The sequence below is a fragment of the Tasmannia lanceolata genome, unplaced genomic scaffold (assembly GCF_043159265.1).
Source record: "Tasmannia lanceolata isolate RefF3 unplaced genomic scaffold, GAP_Taslan_0.1 ptg000016l, whole genome shotgun sequence".
In the NCBI taxonomy this organism is placed as follows: Eukaryota; Viridiplantae; Streptophyta; class Magnoliopsida; order Canellales; family Winteraceae; genus Tasmannia; species Tasmannia lanceolata.
This window is the reverse complement of record NW_027518693.1, coordinates 9,888,494-9,914,073: the sequence shown is the minus strand read 5'-3', so window position 1 is coordinate 9,914,073 and position 25,580 is coordinate 9,888,494. Positions and strand designations below refer to the sequence as shown.

The 25,580-nt window shown below is 39.1% G+C and overlaps 1 pseudogene across 1 annotated transcript; it reads left to right on the top strand.

The window, feature by feature from the left end:
- The first annotated feature begins 805 nt into the window (after positions 1 to 805).
- On the top strand, positions 806 to 24,690 carry LOC143848232 (uncharacterized; annotated as a pseudogene). The gene is made up of 16 exons (XR_013235345.1): positions 806 to 1,330; positions 3,660 to 3,739; positions 4,389 to 4,853; positions 5,383 to 5,469; positions 5,558 to 5,680; positions 5,747 to 5,941; positions 6,087 to 6,173; positions 6,877 to 7,466; positions 10,975 to 11,219; positions 20,971 to 21,049; positions 21,668 to 22,132; positions 22,331 to 22,417; positions 22,508 to 22,630; positions 22,877 to 23,071; positions 23,428 to 23,514; positions 23,796 to 24,690. The product of XR_013235345.1 is annotated as an uncharacterized LOC143848232 (transcript).
- Positions 24,691 to 25,580: the final 890 nt, after the last annotated feature.

The following is a 25,580-nucleotide window of genomic DNA, read 5'->3' as shown; positions in this document are numbered from 1 at the left end:
TGGAAGCCCCTTGCTCAAAACATGTATAAGGTTAATTTCGATGGTGCGAGTTCCGGCAATCCGGGTCCGGCAGGAGTGGGAGGGGTTTGTCACAATGATAAGGGGGATGTTTGTGGGCATACTACGGCTCTATTGGTGTGTCTGATTCCTCAGATGCGGAAGTGAGGGCGGCACATTTTTGGCATTTTGAATATTGATAGAAGGTTGATGGATCAGACAATTGTTGAGGGAGATTCGTTAAATGTGATTCGTTGGCTGAAAGGTGGGGTGGCTCCTCCGTGGAGATTTCTTTCCATTTTTTATGAGATTGAGGACTTAACTGCGGGGTCTGCTATCGGCTTTCAACATGTTAGAAGATCGGCAAATGATAAGGCGGATGTGCTAGCTAAGCGTGGTTTCTCCGGTGGTTCTATTATGTGATTCGACTACCTTCCTCCCTGAGAAAGGGTTTTCTCTGTATTTTGTGTTTTCTCTTTCTTGCTTCCTATTATAGGTATGGGTGGTCCATCTCGGCCTCCTAAATTTGCTATATATAATTATTGCCATTTCAAAAAAAAAGAACGTACTCACATAGTCACATCAAGGTGAAAGTGTAAACAAGAGCGCCTTTCAGTCTTTCATTCCTCTACATAATAACATGAAATAATATAGTTTCATATTAGATCGAACAGTAGCCTCTTATGATAAGTGCTGCTCCTTAATTTATTAGTAGTAGGTACACCCGTATAATAAGTGCACAACTTTTCTCCATTAAATAACCACTATAGCAGGCCTGTAAATCCTGCAACAGCATTTTGATCTTTTTACAACCTCTCTCTCTCTCTCTCTCTCTCTCTCTCTCTCTCTCTCTCTCTCTCCATGGCTTCACCTAGTAAGGTTCCTAGATGGACACCCAACCCAACCCCAACAAGATCACCTAGTCATGAACCCTTGGAAGCAACAAGGAAAGATGACTTGGAGATTAATAGCTTTGATTCTGAAGTAGAAATGTCCAGTGTTGAAGGGTTATTCCCTTTTAGCACAGGTTCACCTCCTCCTCTTCCTCCCCATCATCCTCCTCCTAAACCTAACACAAGTCTCTCTATACCCATTTCTATTGCACCTTCATTAAGATCATTACACGTTGAATCAGACATCGAGAGGACAGTACATGTGAAGGCGAATGGTGTTTCATTGACGTGGGACAATCTTTGGGTGAAGGCCATGAACGGCAAATCCGGAAGCAGTGTGATTCTTGAGGGTCTCACAGGCTATGCTCAGCCTGGTGAGGTCTTGGCCATTATGGGTCCTTCTGGTTGTGGCAAGTCTACACTCTTGGATGCTTTAGCAGGTACTAAGTAATTGGATTTTTTATCCTTTTTTTTGTTCCTAATCAAGGACTAATAAATACTGATTGTCCATAGTGGTCCATCTTTGATTAGATTTGACGTATTAAAAGGTGGAATCTATAATCTATGAAAATTTGAATTTTATAGACTGTAGATTATCAATATTTGCTTCTTTTTATTCTAAAAAAAGAAAGAGCTAAGGATATTCCTTCAAAATAAGACTTTCCAATCTTCTAGCTGTTAAAGTATAAAAGATAAATAACACCTTTCTCCAACAGCATAAGCTTTTGGAGAAGTTGGTAAGTTAACATGGTATCAGAGCCAAAGGTCTCATGTTCAAACCTAGAATAGCAAAAATTCACATGCGATGGTCTGCCCAAAGTGGGACCACATGTGCCACGTGTTTGCCAAGTGGGCCACACGTGCGGGGGAGTGTTAAAGTATAAAAGATAAATAACGCCTTTCTCCAACAGCTTAAGCTTTTGGAGAAGTTGGTAAGTTAACATGGTATCAGAGCCAAAGGTCTCAAGTTTAAGACTCCAGGATAGTAAAAATCCACATGCGATGGTCGGCCCAATGTGGGACCACATGTGCCACGTGTTTGCCAAGTGGGCCACACGTGCGGGGGAGTGTTAAAGTATAAAAGATAAATAACGCCTTTCTCCAACAGCTTAAGCTTTTGGAGAAGAAGTTGGTAAGTTAACACTAGCTAGAGGAAAAGGTCAAAATATGTCAAAACAACCGATTACTCCAAAAGCTTAAGCTGTTGGAGATGGGTTGAGTCTTCCCCTCATTTAAAAAGATGCCCATATTCGTCATGGCTGACTTTGCTTCTAGATTTAAATGACTCAAATACCCCTACACAATAAAAAGGAAGTGACATATCCGCCCCCTTTGATTACTTCGGACCATGGTTTAAAATTTCGGTTTCGGTAACCGTTTCGGACATTCGGAACACCGAAATTCCGAAAGTTTGGTCAAAATTTGGTACTCCCGTTCGAAATTCCAAACAGAAATTCCGAAATTTTGTAACTTTTTTTTTAAAAAAAATAAAAATTGCATTTCCTCGAAATTTCGGACAGAAATTTGGTAAATGGCGAAATATGTAATTTCGCCAAATACCGGTTTCGGTCCCCACCGAAATCCGAAATTTCGGATTTCGGTCGAAATTTAAAACCATGCTTGGGACATCCAGCAGCAGTAAATGTGGCTATCAACCCCATTGAATCCTTCCGATGTGAAGTACATCAGCCCCTTTGCACTCATTGATACACTGCTTCTAGGTGTCCCAAGTAATCAAAAGGGGCGGATTTATCACTTCCACAAATAATCTGTGGAAGTTTTATACTGTGCCGTCCATTTTAAACTTCCACAAATTGAAGGGTTATGAACATCCTATGGAGAAGTTTTCTTGGTCCACCTTATCTATATCAAGGCCCAACAAATGAATGGTTTCGATCACCCAAAAAATGTGGGCCCCACTGTTTTTTTTAAGGGCCAGTGCCCGTGTCATATAATTCCTCTTTTGAGAAATAAATAGGATCAAAATGAGAGAGAACTAACACATTAAAGAGGGAAACCAAAGAGAAAAAGTAGTGCAACCGACTAAATAGGAATTCTCTTCTAACTGTAGTTAGTAAAAGGATTTTAGATGCTCTTTAACCGCCTGACCTTAGCATTACTCTATAAATAAAGAAACCATACAACATTCAATCGTATCAAGACTTTCTTTTACTATCAAATCACATGCAAGACTTTCTTCACGTCCAAGACTTTCTTATAATATATGTGATCAAGACCATTGATTTGTTCAGTGACTAAGTCCATTCACATTGATCCTACCTTGATTGGATGATCCTGGCATTTTGATCTATAAAGTCCTTTTTTATGGTTCCAGCAATAGAAGCTAATATACGTGAATGAATATCCATTCGGTATGTTACCCAGGAGCATGTGGGTCCACCAGATCAGCGGTCCTGATCAGTGTTTAAAAACTCCTTGACTCGGCAAGGAACTCCCCCGAGTCGACTCCTTTTTACCTCGGCCGCATTCCGCGTTTCACCACATCCGCGTTCCGCGTTTTGCCTTACAGAGTCAATAAACTCCTTTGACTCTCCCGAGTTATGACCTTGTCAACCGTGTTAACCGCGTTCTTGGCCGCGTCCGCGCCGAGTCAACAAGGATTTTTCTTGGCCGTGTTCCGCGTCAAATCCGCTTTTTTAAACACTGGTCCTGATCACACGCAGAGGGTTTGATAGTTGATCATCTTCATAGTCATTCTCTTTTGTTAGTTTATTGAATTCTATATTTATAATTAACAACCATTTGCAGGAAGATTAGGCTCGAACATTTGGCCAACGGGAGAGATCCTAATCAACGGTAGAAGGCAAGCGTTGGCATTTGGGACCTCAGTAAGAACCCTCCACTTGACATAGGTTAATGGCCAAATGAAAGTTTAAAATAATAAACTAAATGCAAAGTTTAAAATAATAAACCAAATGCAAAGTTTAAATTGCATAATCAGGAGAACCTTTCTTAAAGAAATGACGTCCACCTCCCTACTTTTCAATCTTTTCAGGAAAAAGAAAAAAAAAGGATGGCATTTTCACTCCTTTTATTTGCCTTTTTTCCTGAAAATAACTTCATTCTCAAGAAAAAGGGAAAGAAAGGGGGTTGGAAATCTCCCCAAAAGAGGGTGGAATCGATTTCCAATAGTTGATCGTACACTAATGCCCTCTCCGTTTCAGATTATGACAACCAATTGTAAGTCTAAAACCTATTATTGGACTCAAAATTATATTTAAATTTTAGTCCAATAATAAGTTTAGGGCTGACAATCTCTCGCCCATAATCTGAAATATGCCCTGTTTGTTTTAGATTACGACTACCGATTGTGGAGTCCCCAACCGATTTTTGGACTCAAATTTAGTGCACAGTCGGTTATCAAAATCCAAAACAAACCGGGCCTAAACAATGGTGACCTGTTTTATATGCACCTTACTATTATTCATTTTAGAAACTATCATTTGTAATAGAGGATAACATTTCATTGATATTTAGGCTTATGTGACCCAAGATGACACTCTAATGACAACACTAACGGTAAGAGAAGCCGTGTACTACTCAGCCCAACTCCAGCTTCGTGATTCCATGACAAAATCCGAGAAGAAAGAGAGAGCAGAAATGACAATAAAGGAGATGGGATTGCAAGATGCACTGAACACTAGAATAGGAGGCTGGGCTTCCAAAGGGCTTAGTGGTGGGCAGAGAAGAAGGGTGGCCATTTGTATGGAGATCTTAACACGCCCAAAGCTTCTCTTCCTAGACGAACCCACGAGCGGGCTCGATAGTGCAGCTCCATACCACGTCATGAGTCGAATTGTAAGGCTCGCATGTGACGATCGAAGAACTATCATCGCATCCATCCATCAGCCAAGCAGTGATGTCTTCGAGCTTTTCCAAAATTTATGTCTGCTCTCCACCGGTAGAACAGTTTATTTTGGGCCTGCTTCAACTGCCAATGAGGTAATGAGCTTATCAATTTATAATCAAGGGTTTTGATAACATGTGGGGCACTCGTTAAGGAGCATTTAAATGCTCTTGAAACATCAATTTACACATATTTTGAGATTTTTACACATGTTTTGAGACTTACTTTTTATCAAAAAATGTGAAAATTGATGTTTCAAGGGCATTTAAATGCTCCCTAACGGGTGCCCTAAGTAAAACTCTATAATTATATCCATTATTGATCTCAAATATGCATTTCTTTATGTTGGGACCCGGGTAGAACTCACCCTTAAAAGCTAGCCGTTAAGGGGAGAGTGCCCGGGTCCTTAAAAGCCCTCTTCAACACTTGCTCTTTTCCGATGTGAGATCATTGCTTTTGCATGGAACTCCAACACTTAGAACTAATTAGATAACCAACTTCATTGGTCTTTTTTTATACGATCTTTTGAAGTATGTGGTGTGTTTGTTCAGTTTTTTTCCTCAACAGAAGAACTTAGCAATGAAATTCAACTGATTGAAGGTTGTTGCTTTGGATTTCTTCTAGTTTTTTGCATTGAATGGCTTCCCATGCTCATCTTTGAGGAACCCTTCTGATCACTACCTTAGAACAATAAACAAAGACTTTGATCAGGTGAGAAACAGTCACTTCATTTTGTGTTTGATTCTGTTAAAGCATCTATGTTCATATTATCTAATGGAAATCCACTGTTTCCCACTAGGACATTGAGCAAGGCCATGGTGCCATGTCCACCTCCCAAGTTATCGACATTCTCGTAAACTCATACAAATCATCAGTCACTTGCCAACAAGTATCAAGACGGGTAGCAGATATATGTAAAATGGTGAGTACACTATCAGATTTATCCTCCCCAATATCTGTATACCTATGGACCCATTTTCTTTTGTAGGAAGGAGGAGTTTTGGAGAAGAAAGGAAATCAAGCTAGCTTCATTACTCAGTCCCTGGTCCACACTAAAAGATCCTTTGTCAATATGTACAGGGATCTAGGCTATTACTGGCTACGTCTAGCAATTTACATCGCACTATGTTTATGTGTAGGCACTATCTTTAATGACATTGGCCACAGTTTCGGGTCGATTCAGGTGAGATAGTGAAGCCAATTGCTTTATGCTTTTGTTTTTACATCATCATCCTACAAAAATTACTGTTAAACATAAATGAGAAGAACCTAAAATGGCAGATACATAAGGATTGCCATCTAATGTTAGATTGTTTTGAGTTTTTCAGGCAAGGGGTTCGATGCTCATGTTCGTAGCTGCATTCCTGACCTTCATGGCAATTGGAGGATTCCCTTCTTTTGTAGAGGACATGAAGGTCAGTTTATTTTCATGAACTTCATTAATCTATTTTCCAAAAAGGATTCCATAGTTTGAAAAGGATCATTGCACCTACCCACATCACATCTGCATCATCCAGACCATTCATCCAATGGAAACCACCATTGCTATGCCTATACCCAAAAGACTCTGGACATTTTATCTTGAAAAAATCATTAATTAATTGTCTGAGTGACAAGAAATTGTTGAAGTATAAATGATTAAATAACACCAACTCAAAGGGCTTTAGCTTTGGGATTAATTTGTTATTTCACATGGTATCAGAGCTATTGCCTCACAGCAGGTCGTGGGGTCTAAACCCAACAACCCCTCGATATTAAAAATCCATGTGTAGGGCCCAACCCAAAAAAGGGGCCACATCAGCCAAGTGTACAGCCAACCCAGAGAGAGAGAGAGAGAGGGCACATGTAAGGGGAGTCAGTATAAATGGTTAAATAACACCAACTCTAACAGCCTCCGCTTTTGGAGTAATTGGTTGTTTGACAGAAATTAAATTGTGATTATGATCATGTAGTTTACAAAAAACATGATTATTTTAACTAATATCTTTAAATAACACCAACTCGAACAGCTCAAGCTTTTGGAGTAATTGGTTATTTGACAGAAATTAAATTGTGAATATGATCATGTAGTTTACAAAAACAAGATTACTTCAACCTATATCCTTTCCTAATTTACAGATATTTGGACGAGAGAGACTAAATGGACACTACGGTGTCGGTGCATTTGTTGTTGGCAATACACTTTCTTCTATCCCATACTTGCTCCTCATCTCTGTGGTACCTGGAGCCATAGCATACTACTTAGTTGGCCTCGAGAAAGGTGTTGAACACTTCTTGTACTTCACTCTGGTATTGTTCATGTGTATGATGTTGGTTGAGAGCTTAATGATGATTGTTGCAAGCATCGTTCCGGATTTCCTCATGGGTATTATCACCGGCGCTGGAATTCAGGGGGTGATGATGTTGAACGGCGGGTTCTTTCGATTGCCCGATGATCTCCCCAAGCCCGTTTGGAGATACCCAATGTATTACATTGCCTTCCACAAGTATGCTAACCAAGGCTTCTATAAGAATGAGTTTATTGGACTCACATTCCCTAACAATCAAGCAGGAGGACCATCCACCATTAATGGTGATGAAATTCTGAGAAATATTTGGCAAGTTGAGATGGGGTACTCCAAATGGGTTGATCTTGCTATCTTGTTTGGGATGGTGGTTGTATATCGACTCATGTTCTTGAGTATTATAAAGATCAATGAGAAAGTTAAGCCCATGCCCATGATAAGAGCTTTCCTAGCTGGCCCTCCCAAGCAAGCCTCTCAAGCCATCGAGCAGCCCTCAAAACCTTAATATGAAGATAATTCTAGTGCCCCTTTGCTCAGATACTGGTTTTTGTGTGGTTATGTTGTTCTTTCGCAGATAGGAAAGTTTGGGTTGATGTGCATATGTGAATCATCGTTGTAGCTTGTTTATTTGCAAAGACATAGCAATAGAAAATGGTTGTTCTCAAATGATGTGCTGGCATTTAATATATCTTAAGCAAGATGTACTAATTTGAACTATTAAATTCTTAATAACTTGATTTTGATCTTTAAACTTGTTCTTCCCATTTTCCCTTTCAAAACACACTCCTCTTTGACACATTGGCAATCTTGATATTGTCACTTTGTTTCTATTTTCATTAGTGCTGGAAATGTTTTTAAGTTGAATAGGGTTCCTTTTAAAGAGTTTTGATTTTCATTTCTAACCCTTTTATCCCTTGGATGCTTCAGTCATGTATAAGAGCATATTTGTTAAATAATTCCTTTTTGAGCAATGGGTTTTGCTCACCTAGTTTTTAGTCACACTTTGGAAAACTTAACTGTTTGTCTTCAGTTTTAAAGAAGCCCTTTTTTAGCAAGAGGATTGACATGGCTTGGCTCAAGGCTTTATGCAAAGCTTTGATTTATTTTTGAATTCGAGATGGTGGTGGATTCGAGGAATCATTATCCCTTAAAAATAAATACAGAATCCAAGAAAAATAACATCAATAAAGGATTCGTAGTCCATAAAAACCATATCTCTACATCCAGTTTAACTGACATCAATGTTCATACTTCATACGTCCTCAGCTATGCTATGAACTATATACCGGATCTATTAATGATGGAAATCAGGCTTTTAAACCAAAAGTACCTCATAATAGTTTCCTCAACCAATTAAAAACAGAGCCATGATATATATATATATATATATATATATATATATATATATATATATATATATATAGAGAGAGAGAGAGAGAGAGAGAGAGAGAGAGAGAGGAAAATGATTGTGAGCTTGAAGCACGTATAGCTTATATGAGCTTGAGGGCCCAAACACATGGGTCCCACATTTTTTGTGGTGATCCAAACCATTCATTTGCAAGGCCCCATCATAGATAGGGTGTGTACCAAAAATCAGCTTCATTGGATCATCCTAACCCCTCCAAAAGCAAAGGGCAAAAATGGGCAGATTTGTGGCAAACGGTGTCTGTCCATTTTTGCCCTCCACTTTTGGATGGGTTAGGATGATCCTATGGAGCTAATTTTTTGTACACATCCTATCTATGTAAGGGCCTTTCAAATGAATACTTTGGATCATCCTAACAATGTGGGCCCACATGTGTTTGAGCTCTCAAGTTCTATAAGCTAGAGAGAGAGAGAGAGAGAGAGAGAGGAGATTTCAGATTTACTTGGTAGATTTGGGAATGGTGTCAAAACCCTTTTCAATCGAGATTTTGGAGTTTTAAAGCTTCCCTTCACCAAAAACCCTAAATCCAGGAAGAAAGGGCAAGGAGTTTTGCAAAAACAGAGAGATCGAGAGAGAGAGAGAGAGGGAGGACAAATACCCGGTAGACTGTATAATGTGCTTTAGGATTTGCTAGGGACAATCGCACAAGGCATTTTGTGTACCGGCTGTTGCATAAAAGAGCAGCCACCTCATGAGTTAAATGAATATGACAAAATCTGTTGAAAATTGAGCCTATGTGGCTGCTCTCTCTTGCAACTGCTGGTCGGCAAATGCCTTCTGCGATGGTCCCTAGTAAATCCCCTGTACTTTGGTAATATTCGCATAATGGAAGCTCTAATTGATCGTATTCACCCTTTGGACCCCGTGAAACAAACAATTACTCTAAAAGCTTAAGCTGTAGAGTTGGTGTTATTTAATCATTTATATCCTCCTCACATGTTGCCCTACTTATTTTGGGTAGATGGAACACGTTAGACCTGGCAAAATCCCGTAAATTTGCAGGTATGTGTTGGCATTTGAGTGACCTGTCAAAATTGACATGTGGGTCACCCAATAGAACACCGTTCGCCTTACCAATTCCCCCTCAAAGTGTGGGGGTGGCCATGGCCCACCAATAGAATGTGCAGGCGAAGTGTAAATTAGTCCGGCCCCTCCAAGTGTAAATTCCTGGCTCGCACCTGGCCCCAAATACATGATTAAAAAGAGTTAACAGTAGCTCACATGCAATGAGTAAAATTTATTGTTTTTATAAGCTTTTTGCAAATGGCGACAATAATTCCAGTCCATCCATATTGAAATGAAATGCTGAAAAGATAGCATGTTAAGCTCCTTCCTAACTTAGACCTTTTAGTTTCTGCTTTTGCCTCATGTACCATCATGGGAGAAACTTAAAATACTAATAACAAGTTTCAAGCTAAATCTCACAATTGTGTGAGGAGCATTGAATATCATTAAATATGAGCATCATTAAATATGAGCAAATAGTTCGGTGTGATAATTAAAATCAACCAGAACTCTTCAGATGAAACTAGATACAAAACAAACAACAAGGAGAGATTTCATGGAAGAGAGCACCTATGATTATGATCGCTGACGTTGGTTAGTGTTAGGTACCTAACCTCTAGAGCTGATGAAACGTGTTAGGCAAGGCCCTTTAAACCTATCCCATACCAGGCTGGGACCTACCCAGTCCCATACCTTGGCGTGCCCACTCAAGACTAACAGTTAAAGAGTCTTAAGATTGATTCTGATTTTGCTTGTGCTTGACAAAGAACAGCTTGATCAGACAATCTAAGCTCTTCATCCATCAAGCCTTGTTTTGGGTTAGGCAGAGAAGAGCTGAAGTCTTGATTTTCGTAGTCTTTGATCTTGCACATGAGATGTCGACCAAAAAACGCATGTTACCATTAATCCCATTAATCGTGTGTCTCTCGACAATGATTGTCCATCTTATCCCACTAATTGTTCTATCCAGAAGTCGGGCTGTAGTTTGGCACAATGCCGACTACTGTTTAATCCATTTTGTCACAATCGAAGACGGACCCAAAGATCAAACTCTTGAAGAAGAGATGCAACACTTGTAGGGCTACAGAAAAGGCAAATCCGAAAAATACAATAACTGCACCATTTTCTCAGTTAAATAAAGACTATTAGCAGGCCAATTAATCCTGCAATAACAATTCGATTGTTCTACGAACTCTTCTCCATGGCTTCACCAAATAGGGTACCTTGATGGACACCTAACCCAACCCCAACAAGATCACCTCTCCATGGACCATTGGGAGCAACAAGGAAAGATGACTTGGAGATGAATAGTTCTGATTCTGAAGAAGATATGTCCAGTGTTGAAGGGTTATTCCCTTTTAGCACTGGTTTACCTCCTCATCTTCCCCACACTCCTCATCCTCTTCCTCCTAAAGCTAGGGCAAGTCCCTCTAGACCCATGTATATTGCGCCTTCATTACAGGTAGAATCAGAGAACGAGATCACCACACTACCGGAGAGGTTGGAGCCACCAAACCGAGAGGAGGTGGGTCACGTTGGTTCGGACACAATTGGTTTGGCACCGAAGGCGCACGGTGTTTCATTGACGTGGGACGATCTTTTTTTGAAGGCTATGAACGGCAAAGCTGGAGCCGTGTGATTCTTGAGGGTCTCACAGGCTATGCTCAGCCTGGTGAGGTCTTGGCCATTATGGGTCCTTCTGGTTGTGGCAAGACTACACTCTTGGATTCCTTAGCAGGTACTAAGTAATTGAATTTTGAAGTTTTTTTTTTTCTGTTCTTAATCAAGGACTAACTTTTTTTCTTTGCTAAGCATTGGAATTTTTCAGACAGAAGCAAAGTAATATATAGAGCAACCGGCCCACTGAAAATAAAAATAAAATGTTGAGAAGATGGTGGACTTTTGGATCAATTATAATAACCAATCAATTGGGCTATAGTGGGAGAGGGTGTTCACCTCTCTGCAACGTGCTTGTATGATTATTCCTCAACTGAACCAAAGGGATCGTACTTATATACTGTCCCTTGTACACGTTCATTAATGGATGCTTTCACTTATGGTATTAACTTCCATCTCCCACCCAGCCACTACATCACCTGCCCACATCCTTAGGTAATTGGATCCACCTAAGGGTGTCACTATACCAAGTTACAACTGAAGAGTTGAATATCGATACCATTCATCCCACTAATGCAAGTGCTTATTTATGAATATAGTAAAATTTAGATTTTTTTTTAAAATAAATACATAGGGATTTACTAGCCACCTTCACATAAAGCCATTTCGCACGCATCCTTTGCATGTGATGACAGCTATCTATGTTGACTTCTGACAGATTTTGCTTATTCACTCACGTGGCTGTCATCACATGCAAAGGACAGGAGCGAAATGGCTTTCCGCGAAGGTGGCTAGCAAATCCCAACTACATACATAGATAAAACCATGCATGGAGTAAGTATGCACAAAGAGTATTGGGAATTTATCATACGGCGAAGGTTATTTTCCCATTTGTTACGGCTATTCAATCGCGATGACCACATGATCTATCATTTATCTTGGAATGACGGTTATTTGTCCGTTCAAAGAGGCTTTATCCTACAACGAATGTTATTTACCCATTCGTAGTGGCTTTCGGGTATGATCTTTCACATATCTTTTACATATTTATCCTACAATGAAGGTTATTTACCCATTCACTATGGCTTTATCCTGCAACAAAGATTATTTACCCATTTGTTGCGACTTTCCATTCGAAGGCTAAATTGTCAAACAATTACAACACCCCCCTCCCCACTCTTTTCATCAATCAATCGCCACTTAATCTCATGGTGTAGACATGCCTCTCAAAGTCTTCTATTCCACTGGGTTCTGCCAGTGGCTCAACTATCATCTCTTTAGTAGGCAGATATCCCACTAGAATCCCATCCTTCACATATACATCATGTGTAATGATGTTGATGCTCAATATAATATACTTTCCTTTAGGGCCAATCTCATCATTCTCTATGGTGGATATAGTTGCTTGATCATCACAATAAATGTGAACCGGAATGCTTGATATTTGTCCTAACTTAAGATCCTCCAAGCAGTGTCTTATCCATACATCTTAAGATGCAGCATAGTAGAAATAGATAAACATACAGTCCTTCTCTATATTCCATCTTTTTACAGCAAGTCCGCTATCACATTTGTTAACCGCTTTATGTGGATAAATTCTGGATACACAGTTCGACATAGATTGAGAATCACCATTATGGCAGTCCATGCTAAGGTATTTGTCGAATCTCCTTCACTGATTAATGATTTGGATCTACAGTGCACAAACTATTTTAAACCACATAAGAGGGCTTTAGCTCTTTCCTCGTTTGAATTGCAGATCCCGACAGGCGCCCATGAAGGTTTGAATCCATGCCCCCAGCCTATCATCCCGAAAAAATCCTCAGATCCCTACCTTTCTAGGTTTACCTATAGGGATGCCATCAGAGTTAAATTTTATCTATCCGCATGGAGGAGGGTGCCAACTAGGAGTGGATTTGTTCCTCATCCATTTCTCAAAGATGAATGTATTCCAACTACGCAAGATATCCCTCATCTATAGGAGCTTAGGAGGTAAGTAGATTACCTTGCCTTGCACACAATATTAGATCAACCTTCATTTCTATTATAATCCTTCCCAATTCCTTTGCTTTGTCTTCAAAGATACACTCATTCCTTTCCCTCGAGGCGATGGGAAAAGGAAGAAGCCTTCAAAGAGTGCACCCCGCATCACCGAAAGGGCCACACTCCAATTTATAATGATTCTCTGGATCGACCAAAGGAAGACCCAGTCCACGCCAAAGCTTTTTAAGATCTAAACCTTTTTCATTTTATTTACTTATTTATTCATTTTATTTACTTATTTATTCATTTTATTCATGATCAATAACTCAGACTCTCTTAAATAGTGCATGACTTAGGGTGAATGATATAAGGATTTCTCTTAAATTACTGATATTTATTCATTTATATTGCCTTTTTTTTTTGAAATAGCGATTTGTATTAATAAGAAAAAGTGACAAGGGAGCACCCGAGAAGGGGCAACCCAGAGAACAAAAATAAGAAAGAAGAAACAGAGAAGAAGAAGAAAAGATAACATAAAAATAACAAGATTATATTACGGGGGAAGATGATCGAACCAGAGAATACTCTCCCTCCCAACTCCCTGCTTGGCTAACCCATCTGCCTTTTCGTTTGCCGACCTCCAAACGTGATTAAAGACAATAGCCGAACCTGCAACAAAATCCTCAATTTCATCAAATAACGCCAAAAATCTCCAAGGAGGAGCTACACCACCCTTCAACCACCGAATGACATTCAATGAATCCCCTTCAACAATGATATGGTCTAATACTTCTCTACTCAACTTCTTGATCCCAAAATAGGCAGCTTTAACTTCCGCCTCAGAAGAATCACACACACCAATAGGACCAGAAAAAGCCCAAAGAATCTCACCAAACTCATCACGGCAAAGACCGCCCACCCCCGCTGTACCCGGGTTTCCAAAACAAGCACAATCAAAGTTGATTTTCAACAGTCCTAGCATCGGAGGCTCCCATCTTTGGACTATGTTAATTTTCCTCTCAGTACTAAAGCACACTTCCCTCCAATGTTCCTAAAGATCAAAGGCCGATACAAAAAGAAAGGATGGAAGACATCTAACCCATGATATGACAAATGCTATAATCCGCATGTACAAATAATAAGGTGATTTGGCCAAACCCTCAAACACCCTAGAGTTTCTTTCCTTCCAAACCACCCACCACGTAGCTAGCAAACACACATTCCACAATAATTTCCCTCTCTTTTTCCATGGCATAAACCCCCACATACTCAAAAGATTCTGAATAGTTCTAGGGAAGACCCAAGTGATTCCAAACCTCAGAAAGATACATCTCCATATGATCCTAGTGAAAGAACAGTGCATGAACAAATTTTCCCAAGGGATGGTTGTTTAAATCTAAAATTCTAAAATATTAAATCTATTCAAACCATATTAAATCTATTAAATCTAAAATATTAAAGGGCCACTTGAATGAGTTTTTCATTCTTGATCTAAATTTGACTAAGCCGATCGGACCCGCTCCTATTTTAACTCTTTATTGATATGCTGATTCTTTATTTCCCAAATTAATACTATTTTGAACATTTATTTATATCTCGTACCATGTTTGAGGATTATTTCTTTACAACTGCTGTTAGGATTAAATTTAATTATTTATGGACCTACAGCCCACTATTTTAGGTCTGTTTCCTTCTAAAACATACCTTAATTCTAGCCGAGCATGAACATTACTCATCTAAAGCCTTTAGGCCCCTCGGATTGGGTCTTGTTTAACCACATTCAACTGATAATTCATACTTAAGGCCACGTTTGGATACCAACAAGATTTAGATTTGGATTTAGTTGAAATTTTGAACTGGGTCAGATCCTTAAATTTCCAAATCAGCTACAACAGTGCAAAAAATTCCGATTTTCAAATCTGTTCCGCGAGACATTATTTGAAAATCAATATTTGTGGCAACTTCTTTCACAATCGCTGCTCGTCGACGTTGCTCCAGCAGCAGCGAGACATCCCTCCCTCCCTCCCTCCCTTTCTCTCTCTCTTAAAACATGATCATGAAGATGATTGATGTGCTTTGTATCCAAAACTCAAATCCAAATCAAAATACAAATGCGGTATCCAAACGGGCCCTAAGGATAGCCACAAGATTTGGATTTGGATTTCTCACATTTGGCAGACCTTTTTGCATTGAGATTTGGATTTGGATTAAATCCTTAGATTTCCAAATCAGCTACAATATTATATATATATATATATATATATAGAGAGAGAGAGAGGAAATTGTTGGTGAGCTAGCTTGCCCAATCACATGTGTCCCACATTTTGGGGAGTGATCCAAACCATTCATTTGCAAGGCCTTATCATAGATAGGGGGTGTACCAAAAATCAGCTCCATAGGATCATCCTAACCGGTCCATTTGTGGAGGACAAAAATGGGGCAGATTTGTGTCTGTCCATTTTTGTCCTCCACAAATGGAGGGGTTAGGATGATCTTATGGAGCTGATTTTTTGTACACCCCCCATCTATGTAAGGGACTTTCAAATGAATGGTTTGGATCATCCTAACAAAGTGAGCCCCCATGTGATTGGGCAAGCAAGCTCACCATAAGTTTGGTGAGCTTAAGCTCACCAACAGTTTCCTCATATATATATATATATATATATATATATATATATATATATATATAGTGAGCTTAAGCGCCCAATCACATTGGGGCCTACTTTGTTAGGATGATCCAAAGCATTCATTTGAAAGGCCCTTACATAGATGGGGTGTGTACCAAAAATCAGCTCCATAGGATCATCCTAACCCATCCATTTGTGGAGGTCAAAATGGACAGACAGTATTTGTCCACAAATCTGCCCATTTTTGTCCTCCACAAATGGAGGGGTTAGGATGATCCTATGGAGCTGATTTTTGGTACACACCCTATCTATGATAGAGCCTTGCAAATGAATGGTTTGGATCACCACAGAAAATGTGGGACCCATGTGATTGGGGCGCTTAAGCTCACCATAAGTTTGGTGAGCTTAAGCTCACCAACACTTTCCTCATATATATATATATATATATATATATATATATATATATATATATATATATATATATATATATATATATATATATGAGGAAAAGGATTGTGCGGTCGACCGCACCAAGCTTAGGTGCAGTCAAGGGCCCCAAACTCATGTGGGCCCACTTTGTTAGGATGATCCAAAGCATTCATTTGAAAGGCCCTTACATAGATGGGGTATGTACAAAAAATCAGCTTCATAAGATCATCCTAACCCATCCATTTGTGGAGGTCAAAATGGACAGACACCGTTTGCCACAAATCTGCCCATTTTTTCCCTCCACTTTTGGAGGGGTTAGGTCCGTTAGGATGATCCAATGGACCTGATTTTTTGTACACATCCTATCTATGATGGGGCCTTGCAAATGAATGGTTTTGATCATCACAAAAATATGGGACCCATGTGTTTGGGCCTTCAACCCACCTAAGCTTAGGTGCGATCGAGGGCCCAAACACATGGGTCCTATATTTTTTGTGTTGATCAAAACAATTCATTTGCAAGGCCCCATCATAGATAAGGTGTGTACAAAAAATCAGGTCCATTGGATCATCCTAACCCCTCCAAAAGTGGAGGGCAAAAATGGGCATATTTGTGGCAAACGGTGTCTATCCATTTTCCCCTCCACTTTTGGATGGGTTAGGATGATCCTATGGCGCTGATTTTTTGTACAAATCCCATCTATGTAAGGGCCTTTCAAATGAATGCTTTGGATCATCCTAACAAAGTGGGCCCACATGAGTTTTGGGCCCTTCACCGCACCTGAGCTTGGTGCGGTCGACCGCACACTCCTTTTCCTCTATATATATGAGGAAACTGTTGGTGCGCTTAAGCTCACCAAACTTATGGTGAGCTTAAGCGCCCCAATCACATGGGGGCCCACTTTGTTAGGTGATCCAAAGCATTCATTTTAAAGTCCCTTACATGGATAGGGGGTGTACTAAAAATCAGCTCCATAGGATCATCCTAACCCTCCATTTGTGGAGGACAAAAATGGACAGACACAAATCTGCCCATTTTTTCCTCCCCAAATGAAGGGGTTAGGATGATCCTATGGAGCTGATTTTTGGTACACCCCCTATCTATCATAAGGCCTTTAAAATGAATGCTTTGGATCACCTAACAAAGTGGGCCCCCATGTGATTGGGGAGCTTAAGCGCACCATAGGTTTGGTGCGCTTAAGCTCACCAACAGTTCTCTCTCTCTCTCTCTCTCTCTCTCTATATATATATATATATATATATATATATATATATATATATATATGTGTGTGTGTGTGTGTGTGTGTGTGTGTGTGTGTGTGTGTGAGTGTGTGTATATGAGGAAAAGGATTGTGAGCTTGAGCGCTGGATCCTTATGGTGCGCTTGAGCTCTCAAACCCATGTAGCCCACATTTTTAGGATGATCCAAAGCATTCATTTGAAAGGCCCTTACATAGATAAGGTGTGTACAAAAAATCAGCTCCATAGGATCATCCTAACCCATCCATTTGTGGAGGTCAAAATGGACAGACCACAAATCTGCCCATTTTTGCCCTCCACTTTTGGAGGGGTTAGGATGATTCAATGGAGCTAATTTTTGGTACACACCCTATCTATGATAGGGCCTTGGAAATGAATGGTTTGGATCCTCACAGAAATTGTGAGACCCATGTGATTGGTGCACTCAAGCGCACAATTTCATTACAGCGCTCAAGCACACCGTCACATACCTCTATATATACACATATATATATATATATATATATATATATATATATATATATATATATATATAGGAAACTGTTGGTGCGCCCCCAATCACATGGGGGCCCACTTTGTTAGGTGATCCAAAGCATTCATTTTAAAGTCCCTTACATGGATACAAATCTGCCCATTTTTGTCCTCCACAAATGAAGGGGTTAGGATGATCCTATGGAGATGATTTTTGGTACACCCCCTATCTATCATAAGGCCTTTAAAATGAATGCTTTGGATCACCTAACAAAGTGGGCCCTCATGTGATTGGGGAGCTTAAGCGCACCATAGGTTTGGTGCGCTTAAGCTCACCAACAGTTTTCTCATATATATATATATATATATATATATATATATATATATGTATGTGCGTGTGTGTGTGTGTGCGTGACAATTTCCTTCACCTTCTCTGCTCGTTAACCACTCTTGCAGTAGCAATTACATATATATATATATATATATATATATATATATATATATATATCTCAACATGAGCACGGGATGATTGATTTATTTTGTATCCAAAACTCAAATCAAAATACAAATACAAAAAATGAGGTATCTTGATAGAACGTTGTACTATCAAAACAGAAAATAGAGAAGAAATTAAGTTGAGAGAAGTACAAAAGGAAACATAAATATGCAAGAAATTAAGGAAACCTACTAGAATATTGAAATAGCATAAATAAGAAAAAACAATCTAAATAAGGAAAGTTGGTTCTAACATTCCCCCTCCGTTAATTTCAACCTTGTCCTCAAGGTTGATTAGTAATAAAGTCTGGAAATTTCTATTGCACTGGAAAGATATCATGCTCCTTCTGCACTAGCTTTTCCATACGATGATTCTTTATCGTAGTCACACTTCCACCTTTGCCCTTAATAGTCACTCTTTTCCCATTCAATGAAAATTGCATAAGAGGTTTGGAAAAATTCTAAGTAATACTTTCCAAAGTTCGTAACCACTAGGCTCCCAAGACTATATCAAAACCAACTAGAAGCAATAGAAATAAATCCTCCTTCTGCACTAGTTTTTCCATATAACGATTGTTGATCCCAGTCACACTTCTTCCACCTTTGCCCTTAATAGTCACTCTTTTTCCATTCAATGAAAATTGCATAAGAAGTTTGGAAAAATTCCAAGTAATATTTCCCAAAGTATGCAACCATTGGGCTCCCAATACTATATCAAAACCATCTAGAGGCAATAGAAATAAATCTGTGACTAACTCTCCATCCAAAACATTTAAGCTCAATCCAATCACTACATATTCCAAACTGTTAGTCGAGATAGACCCAATTTTGATTACTAAATTTATTATAATACAATAACTTCAAGCAACCCATTATACTTCAAATTCCATCGAAAGTTGAAATGAACTGAAATCTTTTTTTTTCCTTGATGGGTAAGCCGGGGTTTAGTGGGGATCCCTACCGATTTATTAGATAAAGAAGAAAATGATACAATAAAAGCACAAAACCAGCCCTAACTCGAAACATGCGAGAGAGGGAGAACTGAGGCTCAGCACAAATGAGCGACAAACACTAAGCCTAAGAACAAAATTCTCGATACTTTTGAATTACGTAATCCGCTAATTTTGAAGGAGTATGTTGGATTCTTTGTGAGCGTTTTGGCCAGATTTTCTTGTGAACTTCCTGCCATGAATCCTTTGATTCTTCAAGTTCTGGAGTCTCTTCTTCACCATTATCCTCATGCTCAACTGGAATCAGATGGACTTCATTACATTCATCCGCCCATGATACATTCTTTTTTTGAGATTCTTTGGGACCTTCTGTGTTTGTTTGATCGTCTTCCTTTTATGAGGATGATTCAAATGAGGAAACCTCTTCAGGATCGGAGTAGTCATCTGATAGTCTGATCTAGTGTCTTCTTCACTCTCTTCGTCATTCGTCTTTGAATCCGAATCCTGATTTACACTGTCTTGGATGGCTGCAGAGTCCGTGTGCTTCAGATTTTCTTCATTCTCCATATCTCCCTCCTGTTCTACAATATCTGGCATATCAGCAAGGGCGTTGAAAGCATTCATTAGAGTGATTTCCTCCTTTCTGCAATTAGCATCTCCCCTCACTTTCTGTTTATCAACTTCTTCGCCACTTGATGTGCTGCTCTCTTTTTTCTTTGGAATCCAGTATTGCTTGATACTTTTCCTTGGCTCCTCCCCAGGCAAAAGGAGTTGAGATGGGGCAAATGAGTTGTAGTATGACTGAAGTCTTTGCAATGGGCACAAGGGGTCAGTTTCCAGTCATATTGGACCTCTTGAGTGACAATACTAGAAGTAGTTTGGATTTTAACTTAGTCTGGGAGAGACTTTTCAACACTAATCTCCACACATACCTTGGCAGAACTCAGACGGGAAGCTTCAACCGTAGAGGTGCCCATATATAGTGGGGTTCCAATGATACTGGTGATTTTACTGAAGCATCTAGCCGACCGGAACTTTAAATGAAGCCTAGGGAATTTGACCCATATAGGTAATGGAATTTGACCCATATAGGTAATGGAATTGTGGTAAGCTTTGGTCTTTCTAGAGCACACTATGGAGTCCATTTCTGCGATAATAAAGCTCTTCCCCTATAGATAATGGTTTTAGATTCAAGGACCATTGAGCAATCTTCATCATTTGAGAATTTGAAGAGAAAAAATCCCTTTGCCAGAGCATACATTTGGAAGCTACCTTTCAACTTCCATCTCTTATGTAGGAAAATCTCTGAAAGCCACATAGTAGCCGGCCTCTTCCCCATGAGATAACCCACGAGACAATTCTCCCTTCTTTCTTTAACCACTTCTTCATCGTCGATTTTTGCTGTAAGTTCTTCTCCATTATTTTCTGGATAGGTATCTTTGTAAGTGGCTGGATCGGTATCTGAACTGAAATCTTGAAGTTCCCCTTATCCTCGACTAGAAATTCTAGACTCAAATTCAAATTTTTAAATTTTTCCTATTCCTAGTTGGCACTTGATTCAAATTCAGAATTTCAAAATGTTCCTTGTTTTCAAATCCTAACAGTCAGCATAGTTACTCTTTTTGTTTATTGAGTTCTAAGTTCATATTTAACTATCATTTGCAGGAAAATTTGATCAAACACTCAGCAATCAGGAGAGATCCTAATCAACGGTGGAAGGCAAGCCTTGGTGTTTGGGACCTCAGTAAGAACACTCCACTTGACCTAGGTTTCTGATCAGATAGAAAGTTCAAGATAACATATTGAGGATCTATCATTCCACTCTCTTTCCTTTTCTTTTCCTGAAAATAAATTTATTTTCAGGAAAAAGGCAAATAAAAGGGGTGGAAATATCATTTCCCAGACATAATACAATGTATTTATGCGCAGTAACCTCGAGGCATTATCAGTTGGGTTGGGTTTGTAACTCAATTAGATGACCCTCTTTAATCCCAACTTACCTACCTTGACGACATTGTTCTGGGAAAAGTTCATCATCAACCAACTATTACTAGATGGATCTTGAGACAGTATATGATAGTACACTATCTTTAGTTCTCTCAAAATGGATTTTGATTGATTATACACTAAATTAACATTGTATTAGTTTATCAATTATCAAAGGATCTTGAGACTAATACACCTTTTGGAGATTTACCTATTGATGATCCATCCATTATCATTTCGCACTTGAGATCCTTTTTGGACTAGATTTTGAAAGGTTGACCATACACTAAACAATGGTAAACTATGTAGGCACCTTACTGGCACTCATTTCAGAAACTATCATTTGTAATAGAGGGTATTTTTCATTAATTTTTAGGCTTATGTGACCCAAGATGACACTCTAATGACGACGCTAACTGTTAGAGAAGCTGTGTACTACTCTGCTCAACTCCAACTTCCTGACTCCATGCCAAAATCCGAGAAGAAGGAAAGAGCAGAGATGACAATCAAGGAGATGGGATTGCAGGATGTAATGAACACTAGAATAGGAGGTTGGGCTTCCAAAGGACTTAGTGGTGGGCAGAGAAGGCGGGCGACCATATGTATTGAGATATTAAAACGTCCAAAGCTTCTCTTCCTAGATGAACCCACGAGTGGGCTCGATAGTGCAGCGTCGTACCCCGTCATGAGTCGAATCGTAGGGCTAGCATAACACGACAGAAGAACTATCATTGCATTCATCCATCAGCCGAGCAGTGATGTCTTTGAGCTCTTCCAAAATTTATGTCTTCTCTCCACTGGTAGAACAGTTTATTTTGGCCCTGCTTCGACTGCCAATGAGGTAATGGATGCATTATTGATCTCAGATATGCATTTCTTTGATCAAATTGGATTAAAATATATGGGTCTTTCTTCTGTTTTCCACATTCTCTTGAAGTATGTTGTATGTTTGTTCATTTCATCCTTAATACAAGTACTTAAAGCTTATGTAGCAAATTGTTTTTACTAATTCGAGGTTATTGCTTTGGATTTCTTCTAGTTTTTCGCATCGAATGGTTTTCCATGCCCAGCTTTGAGGAACCCTTCTGATCACTACCTTAGAATGATTAACAAAGAATTCGATCAAGTGAGAAACAGTCTCTTCTTTTTGTGTTTCGATTCTCTCAAGCATATATGTTCCATCTTATCAAAATGAAAATCCCTTGTTTATCATCAGGACATTGAGCAAGGCCTTGGTGCCAAATCAACCTCCCTAGTTATCGAAATTCTCGTAAAGTCATACAAATCATCCATTGCTTGTCAACAAGTATCAAGATGGGTGGCAGAGATATGTAAAATGGTGAGCCCTCTATCAGATTTGACTTCATCGATTTCTTTGTTACTATTGATAATGACACTGCTATAGCTACTTTTTTTATAGCTGCCCACTATCATATTTGTCTTCCTCGATCTCTTTATTACAATTGATGAAGACACTTTTATAGCTACATTGTGATAGAGCCAATGATCTTATCATTGCAAGAAATCCTAAACAATGGGGCACATTTTTTTATCTAACATCCTCAAAGCGACCATTCTTTTTTAGGAAGGAGGAGCTTTTGAGAAGAAGGGAAGTCAAACTAGCTTCATTACTCAGTCCATGGTCGTCACTAGAAGATCCTTTGTAAACATGCACAGGGATCTAGGCTACTACTGGCTGTGTCTTGCAATTTACATTGCACTATGTGTCTGCGAAGGCACCATCTTTAATAACATCGGCCATAGTTTTGGGTCAATTCAGGTGATATAGTGAAGCCAATTATGTTTTTTCCCATAATAATCTAGAGAAAACCACTGCTAAATATAAAGGATCTTCAGGGTATCATGACCCTATATAGTTGTTCTGCCCTTTTCTTAGACATTGTTCTAAAGATTGGGCAGTACTCTTGCTCCCGCTATGTATCATCTTTATTTAATATACTAGTAGTGGTCCGCCGAACCGCAGCTTACCCATTAAAAAAAAAGTAAACTTGAAATCGCAATATGCTTTGGCATTGGGCCTTTTACCATATGGAGAGAATCATTCCTACAATAAAGATCCTGAGAAAAGCAAATAGAAGAAAAGGATTGCCATCTAATGTTGGATTGTTTTTTCAGGGAAGGGGTTCGATGCTCATGTTCGTGGCTGCATTCATGACCTTCATGGCAATTGGTGGATTCCCTTCTTTCGTGGAGGATATGAAGGCCAGTTTAATTTCATGAACTTCATTAATATAGTTTCAAAAAGTTAATCCATAGTTTTAAAAATGTTTCGATGATTGCACCCACATCAAGTTTGCATCATCCGAACCATTCATGTAATGGAAACCACCATGGTTATGCCATACCCAAAAAGTCTAGTTGTTTTATCATAGGAAAAACCATTCGTTTAGTAGATCAAGTGACAAGAAATTAAAATATGTGATTATGATCATAGTCTTTTTAGAAAAAGATTATTTTAACTAATATCTTTTCCTCACTGACAGATCTTTGGACGAGAGAGACTAAATGGGCACTACGGTGTTGGTGCATTTGTTGTTGGTTACATGCTTTCTGCTATCCCTTACTTGTTTCTCATCTCTGTGATATCTGGAGCCATAGCATACTTCTTAGTTGGAACACTTCTTGTTCTTCACTCTGGTGTTGTTCATGTGCAAGATGTTGGTTGAGAGTCTGATGATGATCGTTGTGAGCATTGTTCCCGATTTCCTCATGGGTATTATAACTGGTGCGGGAATCCAGGGTGTGATGATGTTAAACGGTGGCTTCTTTCGATTGCCTGATAATCTCCCCAAGCCCTTCTGGAGATACCCAATGTATTACATTGCCTTCCACAAGTATGTTTTCCAAGGCTTCTAAAAGAATGAGTTTATTGGACTCACATTCCCTAACAATCAAGCAGGAGGACTACCCACAATTAATGGTGATGAAATACTGAGAAATATATGGCAAGTCGAGATGGGGTACTCCAAATGGGCTGACCTTGCTATCTTGTTTGGGATGGTGGTTCTATATCGACTCATGTTCTTGAGTATTATAAAGATCACTGCGAAAGTTAAGCCGATGGTGAGAACTTACCTAGCTAGCCGTTCCAAGCAAGCGTCTCCAGTCATCAAGCAGCCCTCAAAATCTTCTCATGAAGAGAATCATTAGTGCCCCTTTGCTCACTTACTGATTTTGTGTGGTTATTAATTTGTTCCTTCAATGGTCGTTGATAGGAAACTTTGGATTGATTTACATAATGTGAATCATCATTTTATCTTGTTCATTTGCAATGGACCTAGCAATAAAAAATGGTCGTACTCAAATAGTGTTGGCATTCAATCTTAAGCAAGATGTGCTAATTAGAACTAATTTATTCTTAATAACTTAATTTTGATCTTTTAACTTGTTCTTTCCATTTTTCCTTTCAAAACTTAATACTCTTTGTTGCATTGGCAACCTTGATATTGCCATTTTGTTTCAGTAGGGCTGGAAATGTTAAGTTGAAAAGGGCTCACTTCATAAAGTTTTGATTTTCATTTCTAACTTATCCCTTGAATATAATTTCGAAAGGTAATGTAAAATAAGAGAATGTTTGTTGAATAATTCCATTATGAACATTGGGTTTTTCTCACCTAGTTTTAGTCCCACTTTGGAAAACTTAAGCATTTATCTTCAGTTTCCAAAATAAAAAAAGGAGATGCAACTATTTTAGAAAACTGAATCAACTGAGTGTTGTACAATACTCAAGTTCAATTCATGCTGGCCTCCTGTGTGAAGGTGATAGGTTCATACCCCTTTTGTATTTTCTTCCTTCCTTCATTCCCTTTACACCTGATCCCATCTTACCGTTGGAAACCAAGGTACTTTTGGTGGTGAGAAAAATAGAAATTGATTTGCTTCAAGGCATGATATTACTTTCCTTAAAGACAAATTTTGTCCCCACCAGAACTGTGCAAAGGGGATCCGCGAATTGCCTCCAAGATATAATGAAGCCTTGTAGGAAAATTCTACAAACGTTTAACGACGCCTCGCACAAGCAGAATCAAACCCGAAACGCCCTTTGAGAGTGGCAAGCCTTAGAGAAATTTACAGATATTGTTTCTTCAGAATAACAATATCTAGATTACAAAAGATGAGAATAGTATGTACAATGACAGACTTGAGGATAAAAAGAGAGTAGAATTGCGTTTGGAAGTTCTCAAAATATCACAACATAGTACCAAATTCGTTTCACCACCAAGAAATGACAGATTTCTGCTATTTTTAGAGCCTTTTGTGACTTTTCA